General features: G+C 33.2%; 1 protein-coding gene across 2 annotated transcripts in view; it reads left to right on the forward strand.

The window, feature by feature from the left end:
* Positions 1-25,904, forward strand: part of LOC126890426 (glutathione S-transferase 1-like) — a 110,943-nt gene that overhangs the window by 70,220 nt on the left and 14,819 nt on the right. The gene's annotated exons all lie outside the window — the stretch shown is intronic.

Raw genomic sequence — 25,904 nt, forward strand, 5'->3', positions numbered from 1 at the left:
AAAGTTTTTTGAATAATTAAGAGGATCGGTACGTATTTTCGGCTGCAATGCTATTCAAATGGGGATTCATTTTTATCGAATCCTGAGAAAACTAATAAGTATTTTTAAAAAATTTAAACGCAGAATGAAAGATTACGTTATTAGCAAGGGCCTAAAGTCCCTGAGAACTTCTATAATGTTTATTTTAATAAGTTATAGGGGTGAAAAACTAAGAGAAAATGTAGTGTGATTTTTAATTTCAAATATCTCATTCGAAAGAAACTTCTTATATATTCTAAGGGACTTTCGGCCCTCGATAATAATTTAGTCTTTCATTTTGTATTTAAATTTTTTAAAAATATTTATTAGTCTTTTTAGGATTCGAAAAAATAGACACCATGTCCGTGGAAATTGAACATTCGCTATCTTTGTCATACAACGCACTCATTCGAATATAATGTTATGACAAGACTCAAGACAGTGACAAGTAGAGATGTGTCCGACCCGCTATTTTGATATAGCAGTTCATTCTGCTACTGCTTTTTAACGCTTTTACGATGATAATAAAGTCAAACGAAAAGTTGTTTATTAAATAGTATTGATAGTGTATTTGAAAAATAATAATTTATTTAAGGCGTACAATTAATAAAAAGTTATATATTGTTTATATATTATTTATGGAAAATCCAAGTATTTCAAGCCATTAAAGTTCAAATAAAAGTATTATTTTATAAGAGTTTGTTCAGATAACCGTAAATAGGTACGAGTTTTGCCATAAAGTAAAGTGCCCATGGTGGAATAAAATGTAGTAAATGCTAATGCTTCAAGTACCTACGTACTACATTTTTGAAGATTTCACTACACTTAAAAAGCATTTGCTTTTCTCCGTAGTATTTGCTACTATTTACCAGCCTACATAGAAGAATGTACTACGCTTTTGAAGTATGTGCTTGTTTAGTAGTATTTTGCTTCAGTTTAAGTGAAGTTGGTGGGTGGACGTCTTCGGCGTAGGTATTTTTTTGTTACAATACCTATGGCAGCATTTATGAATGTGTGTCATAGAAAAATTTACAAACTAAGAATAAGATTCTTAATTTTTGGGGTCATTCTTTTATCAAATAAAATTTAATAATTGTGAAGAAGATTAACAAATAACAATTGTTCATTTTTATCCTCGCGTAACTCTTTTGTCGCTTCGGATCTGAGTCACTCATTTTTACTCATGTACAATTCTAATAATTTGGTACGTAAAAATGTGAATTCACAAATCAGAAGCACATGGAAAACTAATTCCATCACGATTGGTGTAATGCAGACACGGCTGGCGTAACACTTTGTAGTAGATACTTCTGGTCAGTAGTAGGTACTTCTGTTGTGTAGTAATAAATAGTTTACTACTTTAAACGAGAATACAATTTAATGCGAAAATTATTGGTTTACCGATAGATTTTATAGATCATATTTTCACTATAAATTTAAAATTAATTTGAAAAATACAAAAGTTAATACAAAGTTAATTACATAAAAATTAATTTGATTTATGTAAAAAAGTACTTACTTCAATTGAGCTAACCGTCTATTTCTTCGCTTTTCAGCAACACATTTCTTATAACAACGTCCCATATTTTAATTTGCGCAAATAAAGAAATAAATAAAGTCTTTATAAATTAATTGAGTAATACTACATTTATACAACGCAGTTCTTCACATGTTCAAACCTTATCTAAGCTTTCCATGGTAAAAGGACATTATTAAAATAACTTTACAACTTTTTTTCTTTTTAGACTATTTGTATAGTATATAAATAATGGTAACCACTGAATACATAAATAGTGAAAAAATAATCCTATCATTTATACAAGTAAAGGTTATCCAAGAACATTCAAAAACTGAACGAAACCGAAATAGCCTTCTCTACCTTTCTAATGACAATGTCACTGTCAACCTAATGTTTACATCTGCAGTTTCCATACCAGTGAGAATTTTACTACACGTAAAGTGTACACGATAGCCGTAAAATATTTGCGAATTATGTACCCATAGCCTTAAGTATTGGTAAAAAAATAATGTTTTCTTTAATCACTAATTCATTGTTCTGAAGCAATCTTCTTGTGACATTTTAGTATTAGTATTATGTACTATCTTTATTGGGATTTAACCATTTAACCACCATATCAGTTTAATTATCTATGTTTATTTTGACATTTTCATTTCCACTTCAGAAACTGCTCTCAAAATACAAATTAAACAAATTATTTTGTTTTGATTAACTATTTAGTGGGAAATAAGCCACAATTAAATTGAAAAAATAATTTTATTAACGTTTCGAAGCCCAAATCGGGTTTCGTTGTCAAAATACAAAATACTATTAAAATAAACAAAAATGTTGTTGCTAAGTAAAAAAATTCTTCTAATAATTTATTTAATCTGACTCATTTTATTGGCAATTCAGACGTATATTATACATTTTAAAGTAGAAGACTTTAAAATGATATCGCCAATATTTATGAGTTGCGTTCCTGGGACGACTTTACTAAAAGATAGTTCATTCGATTACATGAAATCAATCCCAACTCAAGAATATCCGTCACAAAAAAATCATAGCATGTGATCTGTCTTTAAAAAGACAAACAAATGCAACGATGACAGTAAATTCTCGCGTTAGAGATTCCATAGTAAATCACGAAGGAAAACCAGGAAAAAACCTCGTGATATTATCCCGACATCGTAAGTATTTGGTGTTACATTTAATTTACTTTCAAAAAACTAATACCAAATTCTGACTTTAATATGTTTAAATTATAAATAATATTAATAATACATAGATCTACAATAAGTAATACTAAAATATAAAATTTGTACTAACTCGATATGTTATTGACTTACTAATCGTGGTATTTTCTTTCTATTAACGTTTCGACGCCCAAATCGGGTGCCGTTGTCAAAATACAAAATATTACTAAAATAAACTAAAGTGTTGTTGCTAAGCAAAAAAATTCTTCTAATAATTTATTTAATCTCACTCATTTATATTGGCAATTCAGACATATATTATACATTTTAAAGTAGAAGACTTTAAAATGATATTGCCAATATTTTATGAGTTGCGTTCCTGGGACGACTTACTGAAAGATAGTTCATTCGATTACATGAAATTAACCCCAACTCAAGAATATCCGTCATAAAAAATTATAGCATGTGATATGTCTTTAAAAAGACAACCAAATGCAACGACAGTAAAATTCTCGCGTTAGAGACTTCATAGTAAATCACAAGGGAAAACCAGGAAAAACCCTGTGATACTATCCCGACATCGTAAGTATTTGGTCTTACATTAATTTACTCTCAAAAAATAATACCAAATTCTGACTTGTAACATGTTTAAATTATAAATATTATTAATAATATTAGATATATAAGTAATACTAAAATATAAAATATGTACTAGCTCGATATTATTGACTTACTAATCTTGGTATTTTCTTTCTATTGACTTCCTCTTTCAGTATGGGTAACCACATCCTACTGCATTCTACCGAGGAATTTGCGACACAATTGGTTTCATACTTTTCAAGTATAGTCCTGAAAGAATCAGATAGTAAAAAGAGAAAAATCAAAGAAACGGCTCTAATTATGCTAAATGAAACCAATTGTGTCGCAAATTCCTCGGTAGAATGCAGTAGGATGTGGTTACCCATACTGAAAGAGGAAGTCAATAGAAAGAAAATACCACGATTAGTAAGTCAATAACATATCGAGTTAGTACAAATTTTATATTTTAGTATTACTTATTGTAGATCTATGTATTATTAATATTATTTATAATTTAAACATATTAAAGTCAGAATTTGGTATTAGTTTTTTGAAAGTAAATTAAATGTAACACCAAATACTTACGATGTCGGGATAATATCACGAGGTTTTTTCCTGGTTTTCCCTCGTGATTTACTATGGAATCTCTAACGCGAGAATTTACTGTCATCGTTGCATTTGTTTGTCTTTTTAAAGACAGATCACATGCTATGATTTTTTTGTGACGGATATTCTTGAGTTGGGATTGATTTCATGTAATCGAATTAACTATCTTTTAGTAAAGTCGTCCCAGGAACGCAACTCATAAATATTGGCGATATCATTTTAAAGTCTTCTACTTTAAAATGTATAATATACGTCTGAATTGCCAATATAAATGAGTCAGATTAAATAAATTATTAGAAGAATTTTTTTACTTAGCAACAACATTTTTGTTTATTTTAATAGTATTTTGTATTTTGACAACGAAACCCGATTTGGGCTTCGAAACGTTAATAAAATTATTTTTTCAATTTAATTGTGGCTTATTTCCCACTAAATAGTTAATCATAAAAATGCCACAAGGAAATAGCTTCAGAACAACATTATTTTGTTTTGTTACTAAAAAAATATCTGTCTTGTTCATATTTACAATACCTACATACATAAATATAATATAATATATTTTAAAATATTTCATCTTCTTCTCGTTGTCCTTATGCCCTATAAGAGCGTCGGACTTTGGTATCACCTATCCATCTTCTACCCATTTCTTCCACGACTTCCGGTCACCTGCTATTTCCTTCATCTGTTGCACTGTTTTCCCTCTCTTTGTCCCGATTTCCTCGACTTGTTCAATCCACCCCTTTCTAGGTCTGCCCCTTCTTCTTTTCCCATGTCTTTTGGCGTCTGTCACCTTCTTTACTAGTCTGTTCTAGTTCATCCTAGTTATATGTTCGTTTTCAAGTTTTTCTTCTACCTCTGTTCTTAATCTTCTTTCTATTATTCTCGTATAGAGCTTGAACACTACCGATGAGAGGCATATATCTCTATAGTTTCCACAGTTGGATTCTTCTCCTTTCTTATGAATTGGGATCAGTAAGTTTTCTTCCCACTCTCTCGGCATTTTGTTTGTTCTCCATGCTTCTCTCATTATTTCCAGCAACCACTTCTTTCCTTCTTTCCCTATCCATTTTATCATTTCGGGATCAATTTTATCTGCTTCGCTCGCTTTTCCTATTTTTATTCTACTTATCGCTTCTTCCAATTCTTCTGTACTTATTTCTTACATTTGGTTTTGGTCCGCTGCTGTCTGTTCTATGCTTCCCTCTGTCTCTATTTCTTCACTTTCCTCGCCCATATATTTCTCTTCATAATATTCTCTTCACACCTCTAGTATCTCTGTTGTATTTGTCTTTAGTTTGTTGTGTTTGTCTTTTACTCCTCTTAGTTTTTTTCTTTTCTTTCCTCTTGGACTCCTTACTTTATTCCAGAAGCATCTGTTGTTGTCTCTGTAATTTTAGTTTAGTGATTCACCGAACTTCTTCTTTTTTCCCTTTCTTATTAGTTCTTTCACTATGTTTCTGTGATTTTGGCATTCTTTTTTATCTTGTTCCTCTCTTGTGCTATTCTATTTTTTCCATGCCTTTTTCTTTTTCCTCACTTCTTCCTGTATATCTGCATTCCATCATTCCGTCTTTTTCTTTAATTTTTCGACTGTTAGATTGCCGCATATCTGTTCTGATTTATTCATTATTACTTCTTTAAGTTTTTCCCATTTTTCCTCCGTATCCATTTCTATTTTCTTTCTCTCGTCCATTTTGAATTCCTTATCAGTTTCTTCTTGATATCTTCTTTTCTTTTGTTCACTTTTAGCTTTTTTATTGCTATTCTGCTGTATTCTGTTCTTGTTGTACCGGTTTTCGTCATGTCATCTCTGCCATTACTAGTCCGTGATCAGTTCCGATCTCTGCACTCTGTTCTGTCCAGACATGTTTTAGATTTTGTTTCGTTTCTTGCGTGTAGACTACGTAATCTATTATGCTTTTTGCATCTCTGCCTTCTGCTACAAATGTATATTTATCTTGTAGTAATTGCTGTGTAAACGAGTTTCCTATTAATAGGTCGTTTGTCTGGCAGAATCTGATCATTTTAATTCCATTTCTGTTTGGGATCTCTTCACCAGGTCTTCCCATGCACCCAAGTCCTTTGTTTTCATCTTTTCCTATCCTTGCATTCCAATCTCCCATTAACACTATTCTTTCACATTTTTCTCTTATCTCATCTCGGGTATTCTGTAGTTCATTGTAGAAATCTTCCATTTTTTCTTCTTCCGTTCCTTCTGTTGGTGCATATATATTTGCACTATGTACCATTTCTCTTCCATTTCTATTTTTATATACATAATTCTCGCGGATATAGGTTTGAAATCTGATATTCTTTTTCCTATTGTCTCTGTGACTAATATGCCTACTCCTTCTTTCGCACTAAGATCTTTGTCTACTCCGGAGTAATACATATTGTTTCTTTTTCTCTTCCACATTTCTTTGTTGTACTAATACCTATTATCTGCATTTTAAATTCTTGTTAAATTCCATGTACCAATTGTCTATTTTAAAATACATGACTTTAAAATTATATTGTCATTATTTTTGAACTGAGTTCTTGGTATAACTTTATTGGAAGATAGTTGATTCGATTTTATGAAGTCAAGTTTAACTTGAGAATAGGTAGGTATTCCTCAGAAAAATTTATAAACTCCGTTCGCTTAACTCAGACGCATTTTGACAGATTCAGACTTCAGAGAAGGAAACATACAATACAAAAATTCCTACCTCTCACGCTATTAACAGCTGAAATAAACATACTCTTTCAATAAAAAGAAAGAGAAGAATTGTTGGAAATCGGGAGTGTAAAACTCATACAGTTTTGTGGAATTTATTTCCTCAAAATATTTTTATTTTATATTTACAATAAATAATTTTCTCATTTGTTACATTACATTATATTATGTGATATTGTGGTGTAAATAAATAATTATTGATTGGCGGAAGATGTATGTTATTATTTATGCTAGTTTGCTCTTAATAAGGGCTATGAGCACGTATGATTGGTTGTATAGTAATTTACAGCCGCGTATAGTCTGTCAAAATGTAACAACTAAGCAAAAAAATAATTACTAAAATCACTAGACAGTTGTGTCTGAGATTAGAGAACCGGCTTTAGCATGTGATCTGTCTGTAAAACAGAACCTCACTCAATTATGGTAGTAAACTTCTCTCATTAGTGATTCCTTTGTACAGCTGGTTCCAAAAAAACTGATATGACTTATAAGCGTATTTTGTAGAAAATTGAGCAGTGTATTTTGAAAGATAAATACTTATTATTTACATGCTGTCACTGTCACTGCCAAATCTTAAAATTTGTCAGATATTGTTCGTCCGCTATAACTTTTCCCATGCGTCACGATTCATTTTCAAACAAATTAAGTGAAAACATAAAGTGAAACTAACGCCGATGTGTATATACATTTTGTATACTGTATACTATATACTACACACATCAGCGTACGTTTCACTTTATGTTTCGACTTAATTTGTTTGAAAATGAATCGTGACGCATGAGAAAATTTATAGCGGACGAACAATAACTTATTCTGTTCAACCTCAAAAAATGGCTATTTGGTTGTTTATTTTATTATTTATCTGTCATAATAAATATAATATAATGGCAGACCAATCATACACTGCTCAAAAAGATCAAATCTTACTAAGAGTTGTATCAGTTTTTTAGGAACCAGCTGTACATCATGAAGAAAAACCAAGAACACTCATGATGTTATCATAAGTCATGATATTATCCTAACGTGATATCACGGTAGTAAAATTTTCTCATTAGTGATTCCATTGTACATCATGAAGAAAAACCAGGAACACTCATGATGTTATTCCAACTCATGATATTATAGATATTCTGAATCATCATCTAGCCTCAAAGATCCACTGCTGAACATAGGTTTCTTCCTCTTCTTTCCAACCCCGTCTATCTTGCGTCGCTCTCATCCAGTTTTTATTTAGCTTTCTTAAATCGTCGGTCTATCTTGCAGGGATTCGACCGACGGTTCTCTTGTCTTACCTTGGTCTCCATTCCAATAACCTCTTTATCCATCGCCCATGTGTCATTCTGGGTATATGTCCTGCCCATCTCCATTTTAGTCTGGCTAGTCTTTCAATGATCTCAGTCACCTTGGTTCTTCTCCTGATCTCTTCGTTTATTATTCTATCTTGCAGAATTATTCCTAATATGGAACGCTCCATTCTTCTCTGTGTGACTCTCAGTTTGGTAGTCGATGCTTTTGTTAAGATAAGTGTTTCTGCTTCATATGCCAAGACTGGGAGGACGCACTGATCAAATACCTTTCTCTTTAGGCATGTGGGCAGCTCACTTTCAAAAGTTGCTCTCATTTTTCCATATGCTGCCCACCCAAGACTGAATCTTCTCTTCAGTTCATGAGTCTGATTATCCCTGTCAATTATAATTTGGTGTCCCAGGTGTTTATATCTATCTACGACTTCTATTTCTTTCCCACCAATACTGATGTTCTGGTTGGGTACCAAATTGGTCATTATTTTTGTTTTCGAGATGTTTAAACCTACATTTTCTGTAGCCACAACGAGTTCCTGTGCCATATCTATTGCCATACCTGGATCCTCAGCTATTACGACTATATCATCGGCGAAACGTAAGTTGTTTAGATATTCTCCATCTATTTTTATTCCCGTAGTCATCCAATCCAAATTCTTAAAAGCATGTTCTAGCACCGTATTAAAAAGTTTAGGTGACATTGGGTCTCCTTGTCTAACCCCCGTTCGGTTTTTATGCGATTACTTTTAGTATGTAATTGGACAGTGGTTGTTGCCTCTAGGTATATTTTATATAATAATCTTGTATACCTATAATCTAGTCTGCATTCTTTATACGCCTGTAATATTTTGCTGTATATTGTACCAATGTGGAAACGCCTCACACACAGCAGGGATGAGTGGCGAGAAATGAAAGAGGCCTTTATTCGACAATTCGAATAGAAAAAAGGCTATAGAACATATTTTGCTTAGCTCAACTGTGTCAAAGGCTTTGTGAAAATTGATAAATATTAGAACTAGAGGTTTATTGTATTCCACTAGGTACTTTCTCTGTGAGGGTTTTTATACTTTGTAGATGGTCAACTGAGTGTGTCGTAGTTATTGTGAATTCTGGGAAATTCAGATGTGCTTGTAGAAGTTTTATGTTATCGAGGTCGAGAAGACCATCAAATGTATTATGAGATTTAAAAAGTTCATTATCACAATCCCTAGGGATTATAGCTAACGCCATGGCGTTTAAAATCCTATTCTTGGGTGAGGTGGATTAGTCCTCTGTCATTTTATAGCTTGCTGTGTGTCTTTGCTGTTCTCGTGATTTTTTTCCGTTTCTTCCTGTCCTTGCACTGAACTTTCCAGTCTTTCACATTCATTGCTCTTATGTCTTCTTCTACATCATCCAGCCATCTTCTTCTGGGTCTTCCTCTAAACCTGGGCTATAGTGGTGTCCAGTTAGTTATCCTTCTCAACATATCTGATTGTGGGCGTCTCTGTATATGTCCTATCCATTCTAAGCGAAGCGATTGTATGTATCTGACTATGTTTTCTCTCTTTAATTCTTCTTCAATTTCGGCATTTGTTTTCATTCGTATTTCTCCCTCTCTTGTTACATTGTGGCTCAGTATTGTTCTCATTATTTTTCTTTCAAATTTCAGAAGACTATCTTCTTCTTTCTTGTTAATCGTTGTTGTTTCCATCCCATATGTAAGAACAGGTCTTATTAAGGTCTTATATAGGTTCATCTTGGTTCTCTTGCTCAGGGTCTTGATTCTCAGCAGATTTCTATTCATTCCATATGCTTTTTTGCCTTTCAAAATTCTTTCCTCTGTTCTCTCTTTTCCAGTTTTTCCTATTGTTGCTCCCAGGTAGCTAAAGGTGGATACAGTTTCAAATTTATGGTTTTGTGTTATTAGATATTTCTGATTTGTTGTGTTGTCCTTCCCTAGCGTCATGTATTTTGTTTTGTGCTGGTTTATCTGTAGCCCTATTCTCCTCGCTTCCTTATCTAATTTTTCAACGGCTTTTATAAGTGTCATCTTCGTCTTCGCTATTATGACTAGATCGTCTGCATATGCTACTAGTTGGAGTTGATCTGTAATAATGTTTTTGTTTGCAAAGTTTGTTAGAGTCACCTTGTTTGACGCCTTTGTTTATATTGATTTCGCTAGAAGTTGTTCCGTTGAAGCTGATCTTTGCGGTGGTGTTCTTTAGGCTCACGCTCACTGTTAGCATATGTCTTAATTTTTCTGGGATTCCAAGATTCTCTAGCTCCTCCATCATTTTCGGTCGATTAATTGTGTCAAAAGCGCTTTTGAAATCTATGAATATTAGGTGTATTTCTCTGTTGTATTCTCTCGACTTTTGGATTATTTGCTCCACTGTATGTATGGAGTTAATTGTCGATCTTCCCGGTCTGAACCCGTTTTGCGCATACTTTAAGTCTCATGTTTATGATGTTTGCTAGAATTTTATATGCGGTGGTCAATAATGTTATTGCTCTGTAATTCTCGCACTCCTCCCGATCTCCTTTTTTATATATAGGTACTATTATACCTCTGTTCCACTCATCTGGTATTCTGTTTTGTGTCCATATTTGTTGTATTAGCTGGTTTATTTCTTTATGTAATTCTCTTCCTCCGCATTTTAATAATTCCACTGCTATTTCATCTTCTCCTGCTGCTTTTCCGTTTCGGAGGTTTTTAATTTCTTTTAGTCCTTTAGTACAGTAATATGCCTGTTCTCCATAGTACGCACTGGTATCGTTTCCGTCTTGTTGCTATTGAGCTCTCTATTAATATTGATTAAAGAGCTCTTCTACCCTAAACTTTAAAGTGTATGGTCTCTGTGACTGTGGTCTAAAGTTTCTGAAGCTTTGTTCTCTATTATGCTCTGTTTGGCCTGTACTTACAGACATCGGTGTTGGTTTCTATTGTTGTGGTATTCTGCTTGCCCATGGGTTATGTCTTGGAAATTATGTATTTGTCATGAATTGTTGCCACGGTGGTTGGAATCGAGCGGGTTGTATTGGCCATCTTGGAGTAAATGTTAACTGTTGTGACCGTGACGGTCGTGGTTGATGTAAATGTGGCCTGGGCATGGGTTGTTGCCATTGTGGTGGTGTTACCACGTACAACGCACTTCATGCCTTGAACTCGGTTATGGAGCTGAACTTGAGTTGAACTTCTAATGAGCAAGCGGGCCTAAGAAGCGTTTTGTTAACTTCAATGTAGTTATGTAGTTCATTAGGGTTACCCTCGTAATCAGGTACGATAGATAAATGTCTTTGTTGACTTAGAAAACAAGAGCGGAAGCGGGTGATACGGTCATAGTATCTATTTGTCTAGCGAAAGTATTAGGTTTGTTCTAGCATCAGTTTCAAACGGTTTGAAATCATCAGTGAATAGTCGACCAGTGCGAGTAGAGGGGATAGCACTGGTGACTGTATTATGTTCTCTCACTGACCAACTGTTTGCTGACGGTTTCTGACTAGTTTGACTGTTTGCTAGAACAAACCTAATAATAATGATAAATGGTATACAGTAATGAGCGCGCTAATAATCAGCAAAATAGCGCAAGAGATGGAAAACATAATACATTGCGAAACAAAAAGAGATGAAACTAGTGGAGATGGAAATGATCGTTATAAACGTATAAATTAACATTACATTACATAGTTTCCCACCTTTAGACGTATCAGAGGAGTATGACAACTGTCACTGTGACAGGAGAATTTTATAAAATACTCCTGTCACAGACGTCTAAAGGTGAGAAACTATGGAATGTAATGTTAATTTATACGTTAATAACGATCATTTCCATCTCCACTAGTTTCATCTCTTTTTGTTTCGCAATGTATTATATTTTCCATCTTTTGCGCTATTTTGCCGGTTATTAGCACGCTCATCACTGTATACAGTGATGGCCGCGCTAATAACCGGCAAAATAGCACAAAATATGGAAAACGCATTAAGTTGTGAGATAAAAAGAAATGAAATTAGCCAAGCTGGCAAATTTAGCGATATTCACATATAAATTCGCATTATATTGATTGTTTCCCACCTTTACACGTATCGGAGGAGTATGTCAACTAAAACTGTCACTGTGACAGTGGCAGTTGCTAAACTCGTCAGATACGTCTAAAGGTGGGAAACAATCAATATAATATAAATTTTTAGGTTAATATCGCTAAATTTCCCAGCTCGACTAGTTTCATTTCTTTTTATCTCACAACTTAATACCTTTTCCATGTTTTGCACTATTTTGTCGGTTATTAGCACGCTCATCACTGTATAAGCTATTTGAAGTAATACTTAAAGAAATAACGTTAGTCTGTAACTAAATTTAGCAACTGAGTTATTTTGCGAAATAGAAGCAGCACCAGGTTCGGCAATCGATTCACTAATAGTTGCAAGAGTATTTCTAATTCTAAGCGATGAAACTTGAAAAGCAATTAAATTAGGATTAGAAAAACGATTAAAGTTGCTTACTGGTAAAAGATTATGCTTTGATGCATTTCTTTTTGAAGGAACTGGTTTATTTTCTTCTTATCGTCTTTCGTCATATAAATAGATTTCTACACAGCAATACTGGCCTTTCGTAGACTTTTGGGGTTGAACGGCTGTGGTTTTCCCTGGGACTTTGAGAATGTTTAAAAACGACGAGGATCTTCTGAAAGACTCTGTCACATTTCCTACTGCACTGTGCCACTTACAGGTTTAAACTCAATAAGGTACTTTTTTTAGAAAGACCCTTTATTAACTTTTACAAATATACTCCACTGCTTTATTGATTGAAAATAACTGAAATTAATTACAATAATATTTTGATCTAATTAGTCTTCTTCGGTCCATCTTGGACATAGGCCTCCCCAATCCTTTTCCATTTTTTCTCTGTCTGTAGCTACAGACATCCACGTTGGACCTAGAGCCCACTTGCTTCTTGATATCATCTGCCCATCTCATTTGGGCCCTTCATCTGCCCTTCCTCTGCTCCGTTTATATTCCCACGGTCTCCAATTTATGAAAATTTTGTTCCATCAGTCTCCTTTTTTTCTTATTATATTGTGTCCGGCAAATCTCCATTTAGTCTGGGCAGATTATCGGAGAATAGGCCATTTTTGGAAAAGTTATTTACCAGCAATTTTATTGCAGGAATCGAATCTTATGATCCTAGATATTAATAATGTAGGTATGCGCAAAGTCTGCAGATAGTGTGTTACTTTTTTATAAACAAAATGGCGCTGAAAATCGTGTTTTTTTTTCAATTTTTGCTCTATAACTCCAAAGATTTTAACTTTACACCAAAAACAACCAAATAAAAATTCACCGTAATTAAATTCTGCATAGAGACAAGTTTTTCCCGATTTACTTCGACGAAAATTTACCTCGAAAAATGCTGGTTTTTCCAACAAAATCTTTAATTTTCTACTAAAATTTTAGGTTAGTAATTATTTATCAATAATTGAATAACTTGGTGATATAAAAGCTCTTTTAGCGTAGATTACAAAACAAATAAAATTGTTAATTAAAAATTTAGGGTCGCTATAATCTTCTTCTTAAGGTGCTTATCCGTTCCGGATGTTGGCGATCAGCATGGCTATCCTAACTTTGCTTGCTGCTATTCTGAATAGTCCGGTTGTCGATGTATTAAACCACTTTCTCAGGTTTTGAAGCCAAGATATTCTTCTTCTCCCTGGCCCTCTCTTTCCAAATACCTTGCCTTGAAGAATGAGATGCAACAAGTCATATATCTGTTCATTCCTCATAACATGGCCAAGATATTCTAGTTTGCGCTCTTTGATTGTGTTAATAATCTCGCATTCCTTGCCTATTCTACGTAGAACCTGAACATTAGTCACACGATCCACCCAAGAAATTCTTAAAATGCGCCTATAACACCACATCTCGAATGCCTCGAGTTTTCTCAAAGAAGCCTCGGGAAGTGTTCAGGCCTCTACTCCGTATAATAACGTAGAAAATACATAGCATCTGATGATAGAGATTTTGGTAGCAAGTGGTAAATCGTGGCTTCTGAAAAGATAATTCATCATTATGAACGCTGATCTCGCTTTTCCTAACGCCCGGTTTCATAATCAACTTAAAGTGAACATTAACTAAAGTTCACTTTAAAGTTGACATTTACCCATAGGAATTGCATGGATAAAGGTACCAACTTAAAATTTAAAGTCCACTTTAACTGATTATGAAACCGGGCGTAAGCGTTGTTTTATTTCACTTGAGTGGTCCCACTGGCTGTTTATGTTGGTACCAAGATATGTGTAGCTGTCAACCCTGTCAATTAGTTGTTGGTTAACTAAAAGCTGTGTATTTAATATTTTGCCCTTACTGACTACCATGTACTTTGTTTTTTTCGTATTGAGATCAAGTCCGTATTCTCTACTTATATAATGATATGCGCGACATTATTCTTTGCAAATCATCTAGACTGTCTGGAAAAACTACAGTGTCGTCTTTTTCTTTATGTGCCGTCTTCTACCGAAGGTTGGCGACCATCAAACGATAGGTTTCTCTGTTTTGTGCCGCATGTATTATGTTCGCAGCTTCTGGTATTTGAAACCATTCTCTAAGTTTCTCAGCCAGGATTTCTTCTTTCTGCCCAAACCTCTTCTACCTTCAATCTTGCTTTCCCCGATAAGCTGTAGTAGACTGTACTTATCATTACGAAACACATGGCCCAGGTATGACGCTTTCCTCCTTTTAACAGTTGTTAACAATTCCACCTCTTTACCCATTCGTCTCAATACCTCTGTGTTGGTCACTCTGTCTGTCCAAGGTATTCTCAGTATGCGTCGATACAGCCAAATTTCTAGAGCCGCTAACTTCTTTATAGTTGCTGCTGTTAACGTCCACCCTTCTACTCCGTAAAGTAGCGTAGAGAGTACGTAGCATTTCGTGGCGCGCCATCGGAGGTTAACGCTTAGGTTGCGGTTGCTTAAGAGCTTTCTCATTTTTATGAATTTGGATCTTGCTATTTTCATTTACTGTATATCCCAGATATTTAAATCGGTGTACTCTTTCAATACGTTCGGCTTCAATATTCAGGTCGATATGTTGAATGTTCTTTTTACTGATCACCATAAATTTAGTTTTCTTTCTATTGGTCTTCAGTCCAAATCGGTTGCCAGTTGTATTTACTCTATTTAGTATATCTGTAGTTTATCTGTAAATCTTCGATGTTATTGGTCAGTATAACAGTATCATCTGCATATCGAAAATTACTTGGTACGCCATTAATCTTGATGCCCTCATTGTACTCTTCCAGTGCCTCTAGAAATATTTGTTCCGTGTACAGGTTGAAATGCAGTGGCGAAAGAATACAGCCCTGTCTAACCCATCTAGAAATGGTTATGTTTTCACTCACTATATGTCCGTTCTTTATGTGGGCTGTTTGATTCCAATATAGATTTTTTATAATCTGGATGTCATTAGTGTCCTGAAAGATGTAATAGTTCTACGAGTTTGTCATGTTTGATAGTATCGAATGCTTTCTCATAGTCGATAAAACAGGCGTAAACATCTTTCTGTTGATCCAGGCATTTTTGAATCAAGACTTGTATTGCAAATAGGGGCTCTCGAGTTCCAAAACCGCATCTAAAACCGGACTGTGTTTTACTTATGCTGTGTTCTAATTTTGCTCGTATCCTGGAATGGATAATACGCAAGAATACTTTAAGGGTGTGACTCATTAAACTTATAAGGCGATATTCGCTACACGTCTTAGAATTGGATTTCTTGGGAAGGGGCACAAATGTAGATTTCAGCCAGTCCGATGCCGATGCCAATTTGGCAAAAAAATTATGACTAATTAGTTAATAATTACTAAATAATTAGTAATTTTGTCAATTTTGGCAAAATTCGCAAAAACAAAAAAATTACCTATTAAAGTCACTAGCCAGTTGTGTCGAGTTTAGCGAACCGACTATAATACTCGAATAAACCTTTTTAATGCTGTTAATAAATTATTGCTTTTAAAATATACTCAAATTGTATTTTTGAACATATTATTTGTTTTATATAATAATTAAATTCACTATCAAATGTCATTGATGTTTTATTAATACTTAATTTAAAATTTAGTTTGACATTCACGAAGTGTCAAACTCAAATTTAAATAACCTATGCTTTGCTTAACAAATCGAGATTAAAAAACTAGCCTACTTTAGTAGCAACGATTTCAGCTGGACGTGTAGTGTGTCGAAAGAAAATAAAACGATTGTGACGTCACATTTTAAACTTTGAGGTCGATTATCTCGAAGACGGTTAGAAATATCGAAATGCCGTTTTCATATTTGGATTCAGAAGAAAAAACTATATAAGAATTCATCGATAAATCTGATCTGAGTATTGCAGGAGCGGCAAGGCAATAACACACACACTTTTGCGAATTTATAAACGAAATGTTTTCGTTGAATATACCCACATCAGGTGATCACTACAAGGTTGCTTGGGATTTATTAGTTGAAACATTTGAAAACAAAAAACTATTAATTCATAATCACATTCATTCCATTTTTGAACTTCAGGCATTGACACGAGAATCACATGTAGATCTCAGAAATCTTTTTAATGACATTTCAAAACATTTAAGTTCTCTTAAAGCATTAGGGGAAGAAACACATTCTTGGGATAGATTAATCATTTACATCTTAACTAAGAAATTTGACTCAACAACCAGGCGTGATTGGGAGTCCTTTGAGCACAAAGGGGAGCTTCCGACAATGACTGACATGCATAATTTTTTGAAAACAAGATGTGAAACTTTAGAAATATTGCACTTTTCAAAAGTAGAAAAATCGAACAAGCATGGATCTAAACATACACCTAAAAGATAAGTAAGTGCGTATACAAGTTCCAATAAATATAGTTGCCACTTCTTTAACGAACCACACGGAATATATCAAAACCATCAAACATCAAATTTTTGAATATTATACGAGGTATGTCAAAAAGTTTGAATTTCACTCAAGAGTAAAGTAGCTTTATTTTTCACAATATTGAAAATTGCTATTATGAAAAGTTGTTTGGAATTAAAAACTGTATTTTAGTATGCAATTACATCCTTCTAATTGAAAATTTTTTTTTTGAAAAATTATGGATAACTAACATTATTTTCAGTTATTTTAATTCAGATAACTCTTTTATTATTAATTTTACAAAAAAAAGTGATTCTTAATAAAAAGTTCTGCATGGTCTAAAATCTAAAATACAACCATCTTTTGTCAAATTTTATCAATTTTATACGAGGTATGTCAAAAAATATGAATTTCGCTCAAGAGTAAAATACGTTTATTTTTCACAATATCGAAAATTGTTATTATGAAAAGTTATTTAGAATTAAAACTATGTTTCAGTATGTAATTACATCTTTCAAATTTAAATATTCTGAACTATAAAGGTACTTTACTTTTGATCTAAATTTATCTTTTTTGACATACCTCGTATAAAATTGATAAAATTTGATATAAGATGGTTGTATTTTAAGTTTTAGACCATCCAGAACTTTTTATTAAGAATCACTTTTTTTTTTGTAAAATTAATAAAAGAGTTATCAGAATTGAAATAACTGAAAAATAATGATAGTTATTCATAATTTCTCAAAAAAATTTTTTTCCAATTAGAAGGGTATAATTGCATATTAGAATATAGTTTTTAATTCCAAACAACTTTTCATAATAGCAATTTCCAATATTACCAAAAATAAAGCTACTTTACTCTTGAGTGAAATTCAAACTTTTTGACATACCTCGTATAATATTCAAAAATTTTGATATTTGATGGTTAAATCTTAGGTTTTGGACCATGCAGAGCTTTTTATAAAGAATAACTTTTTTCGTAAAATTAATAATAAAAAAGTTTTCCATATGGATACAACTTACAGGGACATACTGTATATGATTAAAAAACAATATACACACATGTAGAGCACTGTTAGGGCGTGCTCACTACGGAGAGCAATGGATTGTATCCTCGCTCCGACCCTTGCTCCCTGGTACATATTTATATTCGTGAATTCTCGCATTTAAAATAATGTATTTATTTTACACAGCGATCGAAACTATATTATCGATAATACAGGGTGATCAACTTCTGTGACAAAGTCCAATATATCTGTTTTTATACAATATATGAAAAAAAGTTGTTAATAAAAGTTATAGACACCTTTAATGTACACATTTTAAAATTAGTGAGAAATATACAGAGTCCTCCATAACACGGTGACAAACCAAAGTTAGGTTTTTTTAAATGAAACACCCTGTATTTTATTCAAAATCTGGTTTCTCTACATTTTTCTGATTTTATAAATATAACACTTGTCTAGGTTTATACTGAGTGTTTCAAAGTTACGAGCACTTTTATTAAAAAATCATACTGATTTGATCGCCCTGTATGTTTCTAACGGTGTAATATAAACTTATTTTTTTAATGCTTTTGACTGTCAATATTAAAGTAGTTTTGTAACAACCTACAATTTTTTTATAACTACACAAATTGTATACAGGGTAAGTCAAAATGTAAATACAAGATTTTCTTCATAATTTTAAATGGAACACCCTGTATTTTATATTATTTTCGAAAAGTTCTATCACTATACTTACATATCTTTTAAATATTCCCTATACCTAAAGTTATTAGTTTTCGAGATATTTTAGTTTTATTGTTGATAACAGCATGTATTACTTAGTTATTAATAACAATACTTTGGTTTATTAAAATTTATTAAAAAAACTAAATTAAATAAAAAAAAATGTTCAAAGTACTTCTTATGTTATAAAAGGTGTTCAAAATAACCTCCCATAACGTCTACACAAGCCTAGAGACGAGTTTCGAAAGACCTACTGATGTTTGTAAGCTTTTGTTGTGTGACACTTTGAAAGGCGTTTTGAATCCTTATTTTCATATCGTCAACTATTGTTGGAGGTGCCCTATACACTATGTCTTTAATATAAACCCAAAATAAGAAGTCACCTTCGTTTAATTCTGGTGATCTGGGTGGCCAGTGAACTGGCCCATCTCTTCCTATCCATCTTCCAGGAAATAGTTCATCAAGTTCACCGTTGAGAAGTGCGTTTTGGTGAGCAGGGGCTCCGTCGTGAAGGTACCACATATGTTGGCGGATGTTTAATGGTACATTTTCAAGTAGAATAGGTAAATGATTCACTAGAAAATTTAAATAAACCTCACCATTTACCGATTCCTCAAAGAAAAAAGGAACTATAACGTAATTGCCTATGATTCCACCCCAAACATTTAAGGACCATCTCGTTTGACTATGGGTCTGAGCACAGTATGCATTGGTTGTGGAATAATAATGAAAATTTTATCTGTTTACACTACCATTTTTGTGGAATGTTGCCTCGTCTCAAAAAAAAAGGACAAACTCAAAAAATCTCTCAGTATAAATATTTGTTTTTGTGACCATTGACAAAATTGTACTGTTCGTTCGAAGTCATCCCCAACAAGTTCCTGATGTAATTGTATATGATATGGGTGCATGTTGTTTTTCTTAAGTATGTTTTGGATTGATCCATAACTTATATCTTGCTCTCTTGTAATATTTTGAATACTTGTATGAAGATTTTCTGTAACAGGCAGTAAAACATTTAATTCATTTTCATCCGTAATAATGATTTTTGTTTTTTCCTTTGCTTCATAAACAGAACAAGTACGATTAAACCTGTCTAATAAGTTGTCAAATGCTCTCTTATTTGGTTGTTGACGCTATGGACACCGTTCCTTATAAATTCTTGTGGCAACTAATGAGTTTTTTAAACACTCTCCTAAAATCCGTATCATGTCTGTCATTTCTTCACGACTAAAATTCATTGTTAGGTAACAATTATAACAATATGGCAAACAGTTATAATCAATAACAAAAGTAAAAACGTACAGATAATTAAAATCTTACATCTGGCAGTTCTTGTGTCAATTGCAGCAATTTATAGTTCCCATTTCTTCGCGGAAAATTAATATCATTTTATTACTAAATATAAAACTGTCGTTATTGTATAGAATTTACCATAAAATTGTAGAAAAAATGAAATGCAGTCTAATTTTAATTACCATTAACAAACTCATTGGAGGTTTCTAATATTAAGGGTAATTAATTTACTGTAATAAACGTATCTATGAGTTATCAACAATAAAACTAAAATATCTCGAAAACTAATAACTTTAGGTATAGGGAATATTTAAAAGATATGCAAGTATAATGAAAGAACTTTTCGATGGTAATATAAAATACAGGGTGTTCCATTTAAAAATATGAAGAAAATCTTTTATTTGCATTTTGACTTACCGTGTATAAAATTTGTGTACTGATAAAAAAATTGTATGTTGTTGCAAAACTACTTTAATATTGACAGTCAACAACAGTAAAAAAAATAAGTTTATATTGTACTGTTAGAATCATACAGGGCGATCAAATCAGTATGATTTTTTGATAAAAGTGCTCATAACTTTGAAACACTCAGTATAACCCTAGACAGGTGTTATATCTTTTTAATCAGAAAAATGTGGACAAACCAGATTTTTAATAAAATACAGGGTGTTCCATTTAAAAAAACATAACTTTAGTTTGGCACCGTGTTATGGAGAACCCTGTATATTTCTCACTAATTTTAAAATGTGTACATTAAAGGTATCTATAACTTTTATTAACAACTTTTTTTCATATATTTTATAATAACAAATATATTGGACTTTGTCACAGAAGTTGATCACCCTGTATAGTTTCGATCGCTGTGTAAAATAAATACATTATTTTAAATGCGAGAATTCACGAATATAACGAATATAAATACCAGGGAGCAAGGGTCGGAGCGAGGATACAATCTATTGCTCTCCGTAGTGAGCACAACTTTAGACAGTGTATCTCAGAGTCATTTCAGAACAATTATGTAAGAAATTAGGTATAACATTTTCAGATGTAAACTATGCAGTCAAAGGTGTTGGGCAATCTTTATCAAATATCAATAAACAAGTTAGTGTTAAAATTAAGTCATGCATAAATAATTTCAAAATGAATATTACATGTTTAGTGTTACCTGTCATTACTGAAAAATTACCTTTAGTATATTTTAATAAAAAACATTTACAAATACCAATCATTTAAAATTAGCTGATCTACAGTTCAATCAACCAGGTCAGATTCACATACAATCAACATACTGTTGGGATCAAATGCATTCTGGTCATTATTAGCAGTAGGTCAAGTCAAATTGGGGCCAAACATGCCCATCCTACAGAAAACCCAACTGGGTTGAATCATTGCTAGAGATTTATCAATTCCAAGAGGTATATCCAACTCAACTCTCAATTATTTCAGTACTAACAATGCATCAGAGGTCACTGATGATACATTAACAAGATTTTGGAACATAGAAGAAATAAACAGTGTCAATAAATTAACAGAGACAACAATATTGTGAGGATCACTTTAAAGGTACTACAAAACGAGATGCTAGGGGTCGATTTATAGTAAACATTCCAATCAATGAACAGATTTCCAAATTGGGAGAATCAAAACAAACAGCAATTAATAGATTTTTTTCATTAGAACGCAAATTACTTTCACATTCAGAACTAAGGAAGGAATATGTCAATTTTATGTCCGAATATGAATATGAATCACTTGGACACATAACCGAAGTAAAGGAAATTAAAGGTAAAAGGAGTTATTTTTTACCCCATCATGCTGTAATTATTAATAAAAGTTTAACTACAAAACTTCGTGTTGTATTTGATGGCTGTGCAAAAACAGACAGTGGCGTATCATTGAACGATGCACAATTTGTTGGACCAAGCATTCAAAGGGATATATTCACAATTTTACTTCGCTTTCGAAATCATCAGATTGTTATAGCAGCGGACATATCAAAAATGTATCGTCAAATTCAAGTGACTCCAGAGCAACGAAGTTTACAACAAATAATTTGGCGCCGCAATCCTAATTAAAATATAAAGACATACCAATTAAATACAGTAACATATGGTACTGCATCTGCTCCGTACGTAGCGATAAGGTGTTTATACCAAATATATGAGGAAAACAAGGACAATTATCCTATTACAAGCAAAGTGATCAAAGATGACTTCTATGTGGAAGATTTGCTCACATGAGCAAACTTAGTAGAAGAAATACTAGAAATTCAGCATGATGTTAGTAAGTTGTTAGGTGAAGTTGGTTTCGAGCTTCGCAAATGGTGGAGCAATAATTCAAATGTAGTACAACAATTCCACATGAACAAGGAATTGAATTCCAGCTCAATAAATTTGGGAGAAAATGAGCAGAACAAAACTCTTGGTGTTTATTGGAATGCAAATACAGATTCTCTTCATTATTCCACTAGCAATATGTCACAGCATACTAAAATAACCAAACGATTAATATTATCTACAATAAGTCAATTGTATAATCCCTATGGAAGATCAACCTGACTTATGATGAAACTGTTCCTCAACATATTCACCCTAGGTGGATACAATTCAAAAATGAGCTCAATTCATTGAATCAGTTAACTATACCAAGACATGTACTACTTCCAAATTACAGTCAGATAGAACTACATGGATTTTCAGACGCCTCCGAAAGGGCATACGGAGCATGTCCCTATATACGTTGCATCTTGTCCCTATATGGGGTAGCCCCCATAAAGCAGGTAACACTACCAAGACTTGAATTGTGTGGTGCAGCATTACTGGCTAAATTGTCAAGAATGGTAGTGGACTCCTTAGAAATAAAATTTGATAGATGTTATTTTTGGTCTGACTCAACAATCACCTTATCCTGGATACAAGGTCCATCAAACAAGTGGAAAACATTTGTCGTAAATAGGGTGGGAGAAATTCAAGGACTCACAAATGCCAATCACTGGCATCATGTTAAGTCAGCAGACAATCCTGCTGACTTATTATCACGTGGCACCACCACAGACATTCTCATCGGGTCTCAACTGTGGTGGCATGGCCCACAGTGGTTAGAAACGGATTCATCTCAATGGCCAATAAAGGATGTCATACAAAGAGATAACTTACCGGAGCAACGTACAATAAAATTGTAAACCTGTCAGTTAATAATGAATGTTCCATGCAAGTGAATATTGACTTATTTAAAAGGTTTTCTTCTATAATAAGATTACAAAGAGTTGTGGCATATATCATTCGGTTTATGAAAAACACAAGGTTAGCAAAAGAACAAAGACAAATATAGTCCATGCGCTATAACTTTTCCCATGCGGTACGTTTCATTTTCAATCAAATTAAGTCAAAACAGAAAGTGAAACGTACGCCGATGTGTGTAGTATAACAGTATACAAAATGTATATACACATCGACGTTCGTTTCAATTTATGTTTTGACTTAATTTATTTGATTGAAAATGAATCGTATCGCATGGGAAAAGTTATAGCGGACGGACTATAGGTAGTCTCACACTCAAAGAAATACAATGTGCTATGAGCACTTTACTTAAAATTGTGCACAAGGATCATTTTACACAAGATTATGCAAGTCTCGAAAATTCCAAACCAATTAATAAGAAAAGCAAGTTATTGTCATTAAATCCATTCATGCATCATAACGGTCTCATAAGGGTAGGTGGACGTATAATGATATACTAAATGATTACATAAGTATTAGTATTACATAGTATTATTCTATGAGATGAACAATTTTCTTCGTGCACTATGTACTATCAGCGACTATATCTACAATTTTATTAATTCGGATGGACAACTTCATTTTCAATACTGCACTGAATAAAAAACGTATGTATGCAAATAATATAACACATTTTTACATATATTATATGACAAGATGTGGCCCTTGACATATTGGGGCCCCCGTAAGCTTCATGCTGTGGGGGCCTCTGTTACGCCTCTGGATAATTGTATCGAAATACTAAACGTAGGTAAAGATTAAAGAGAAAACCCATTTCTAGATTTAGAAATATTGTTCTAAAATTCGGCAAATTGCAATTCTCAAATCTTTCAATAGTCACGTACAAAGCATTATAGTTTATTGTCGTCACCATTAAAGTTCGTGAGAACGGAAAGGAGTAGGTTTCTAGAACTGAGATGATTCACTTGCCCAATACGCCTATTTATAAATTTACGTTTTTAAATTTAAACACACAAAGTAAAATTATATACCTATAACAGAGTTTTACATAATATCAGACAAGATGGAGCCCCTGATCGATTGGGGCCCCCCGCAAGCTTCAAGCTCTGGGGGCCCCTGTTAGGCCCCTGGTGCTTGGATAACATAATTACAAATTATGAAGACTCTTCTATTGTCACCGGTATACTTGAACCAGGTATCTCAGATAATCGTAGTCAATTTATATCTATTTTTAAAACTTTGGAAATATGTATCTTCGCAAGTATTTAGCGCATGGCATTTCGACACATTTATAAGATTAAAATATACATTAAAATAAACGTTAAAATTGACTCAATATAAAAATAGTTAAATCATGCCCAATTTATAGGCAAACGTCGAGGTTGATTATGTAGTTAATCGACTCGATCGTCGCAAATTGGAAATCTTGTGAACTGTCCTCGAACGCTCGCAGGTGGCACTCCATTGTTATGTGCCTGATAGATTGGACCTCGCCGCAGCTGCATGACGGTAATAGTAGCTTACCCCATTTGTGCAACATATACGCACATCGACCATTTTGAGTTCTGATGCGATTAAGTGTGCACCAGGTCTTACATGGTAGGTCAAATCCAGGAGGTGTCTCTGTGATGCAAGGTATGACTGTATTTGGTTGAGCATCCGACCATTCATGGATCCATTTTATGATCACGTTGAACCAGGTGGCTGCGGCTAATTCTGCGGTTTGTATTGGAGATTTTCTGGAGCGCAGTCGATTTTTGGTTGCATCTTCTATACAGGGTGTCCAGAAACTCTACCGACAAACGAAAACAGGAGATTCCTCAGATAATTTTAAGACAATTTAACCAAATTCACCTAGTCCGATAATGCTTCCTAAGGGAGCTAGAGCTCTTTGAAGATGGCGTCTTGTAATTAGTTTTTCTTAAATACCTCCAGAACGCTTCTCGTTAGAAAAACGAAAATTGGTACACATATTTTTCTTGCAGAGATAAATCGATTCCATCCATTATGAATTTCTAGTACCAGTCATAGGCGTCCGTTTTGGGTGGGGCAACGGTTATTTTATCGCATAACTTTTTTTGTCTTTAACTTTTAAGCATTTTTGATACTGGATTATTAAGTTGTTAGGTATTCTAGTACTAAAAGGTACTCTTACTTTAAGTCAGTAGGACACACCGTTTCCTAGAAAAATCGATTTGAAAATGTTTCGTTTCCTGAATTTGAAAAAAAATTGAAAAAAAATTTGAAAAAAAAACGGTGTATTCTACCAACTGAAATCAAGAGTAACTTTTAGTACTAGAATACCTCATAATTTAATCATCAAGTGTCAAAAATGCTTAAAAATTTAAGACAAAAAAGTTATGTAATAAACTAACCGTTGGCCTACTCAAAACGGACGCATATGACCGGTACTAGAATTTCGCAACTAATTAAATCGATTTATTTCTGGAAGATAAATAAACGTACCAGTTTCGGTTTTTCTCAATAGTTTTTTTCTGAAATTTTTTTTTCAAATTCAGCAAACGAAAAATTTTCAAATCGATTTTTCTAGAAAACGGTGCATCCTACCGACTTAAAGCAAGAGTACCTTTTAGTACTAGAATAGGTACCTTACAATTTAATAATCCAGTATAAAAAATGCTTAAAAGTAAAAGATAAAAAAGTTATACGATAAACTAACCGTTGCCCTACCCAGAACGGGCGCCTATGACCGGTACTAGAAATTCATAATTAATGTAGTTGATTTATCTCTGGAAAATAAATAAGTGTACCAGTTTTCTTTTTTCTAGATAGGAGTGTTCTGGAGATATTAAAAAAAAACTAATTCCAAGACGACGTCTTCAAAGAGCTCTATCTC

Source organism: Diabrotica virgifera, chromosome 8 (genome assembly GCF_917563875.1).
Source record: "Diabrotica virgifera virgifera chromosome 8, PGI_DIABVI_V3a".
Classification (NCBI taxonomy): domain Eukaryota; kingdom Metazoa; phylum Arthropoda; class Insecta; order Coleoptera; family Chrysomelidae; genus Diabrotica; species Diabrotica virgifera.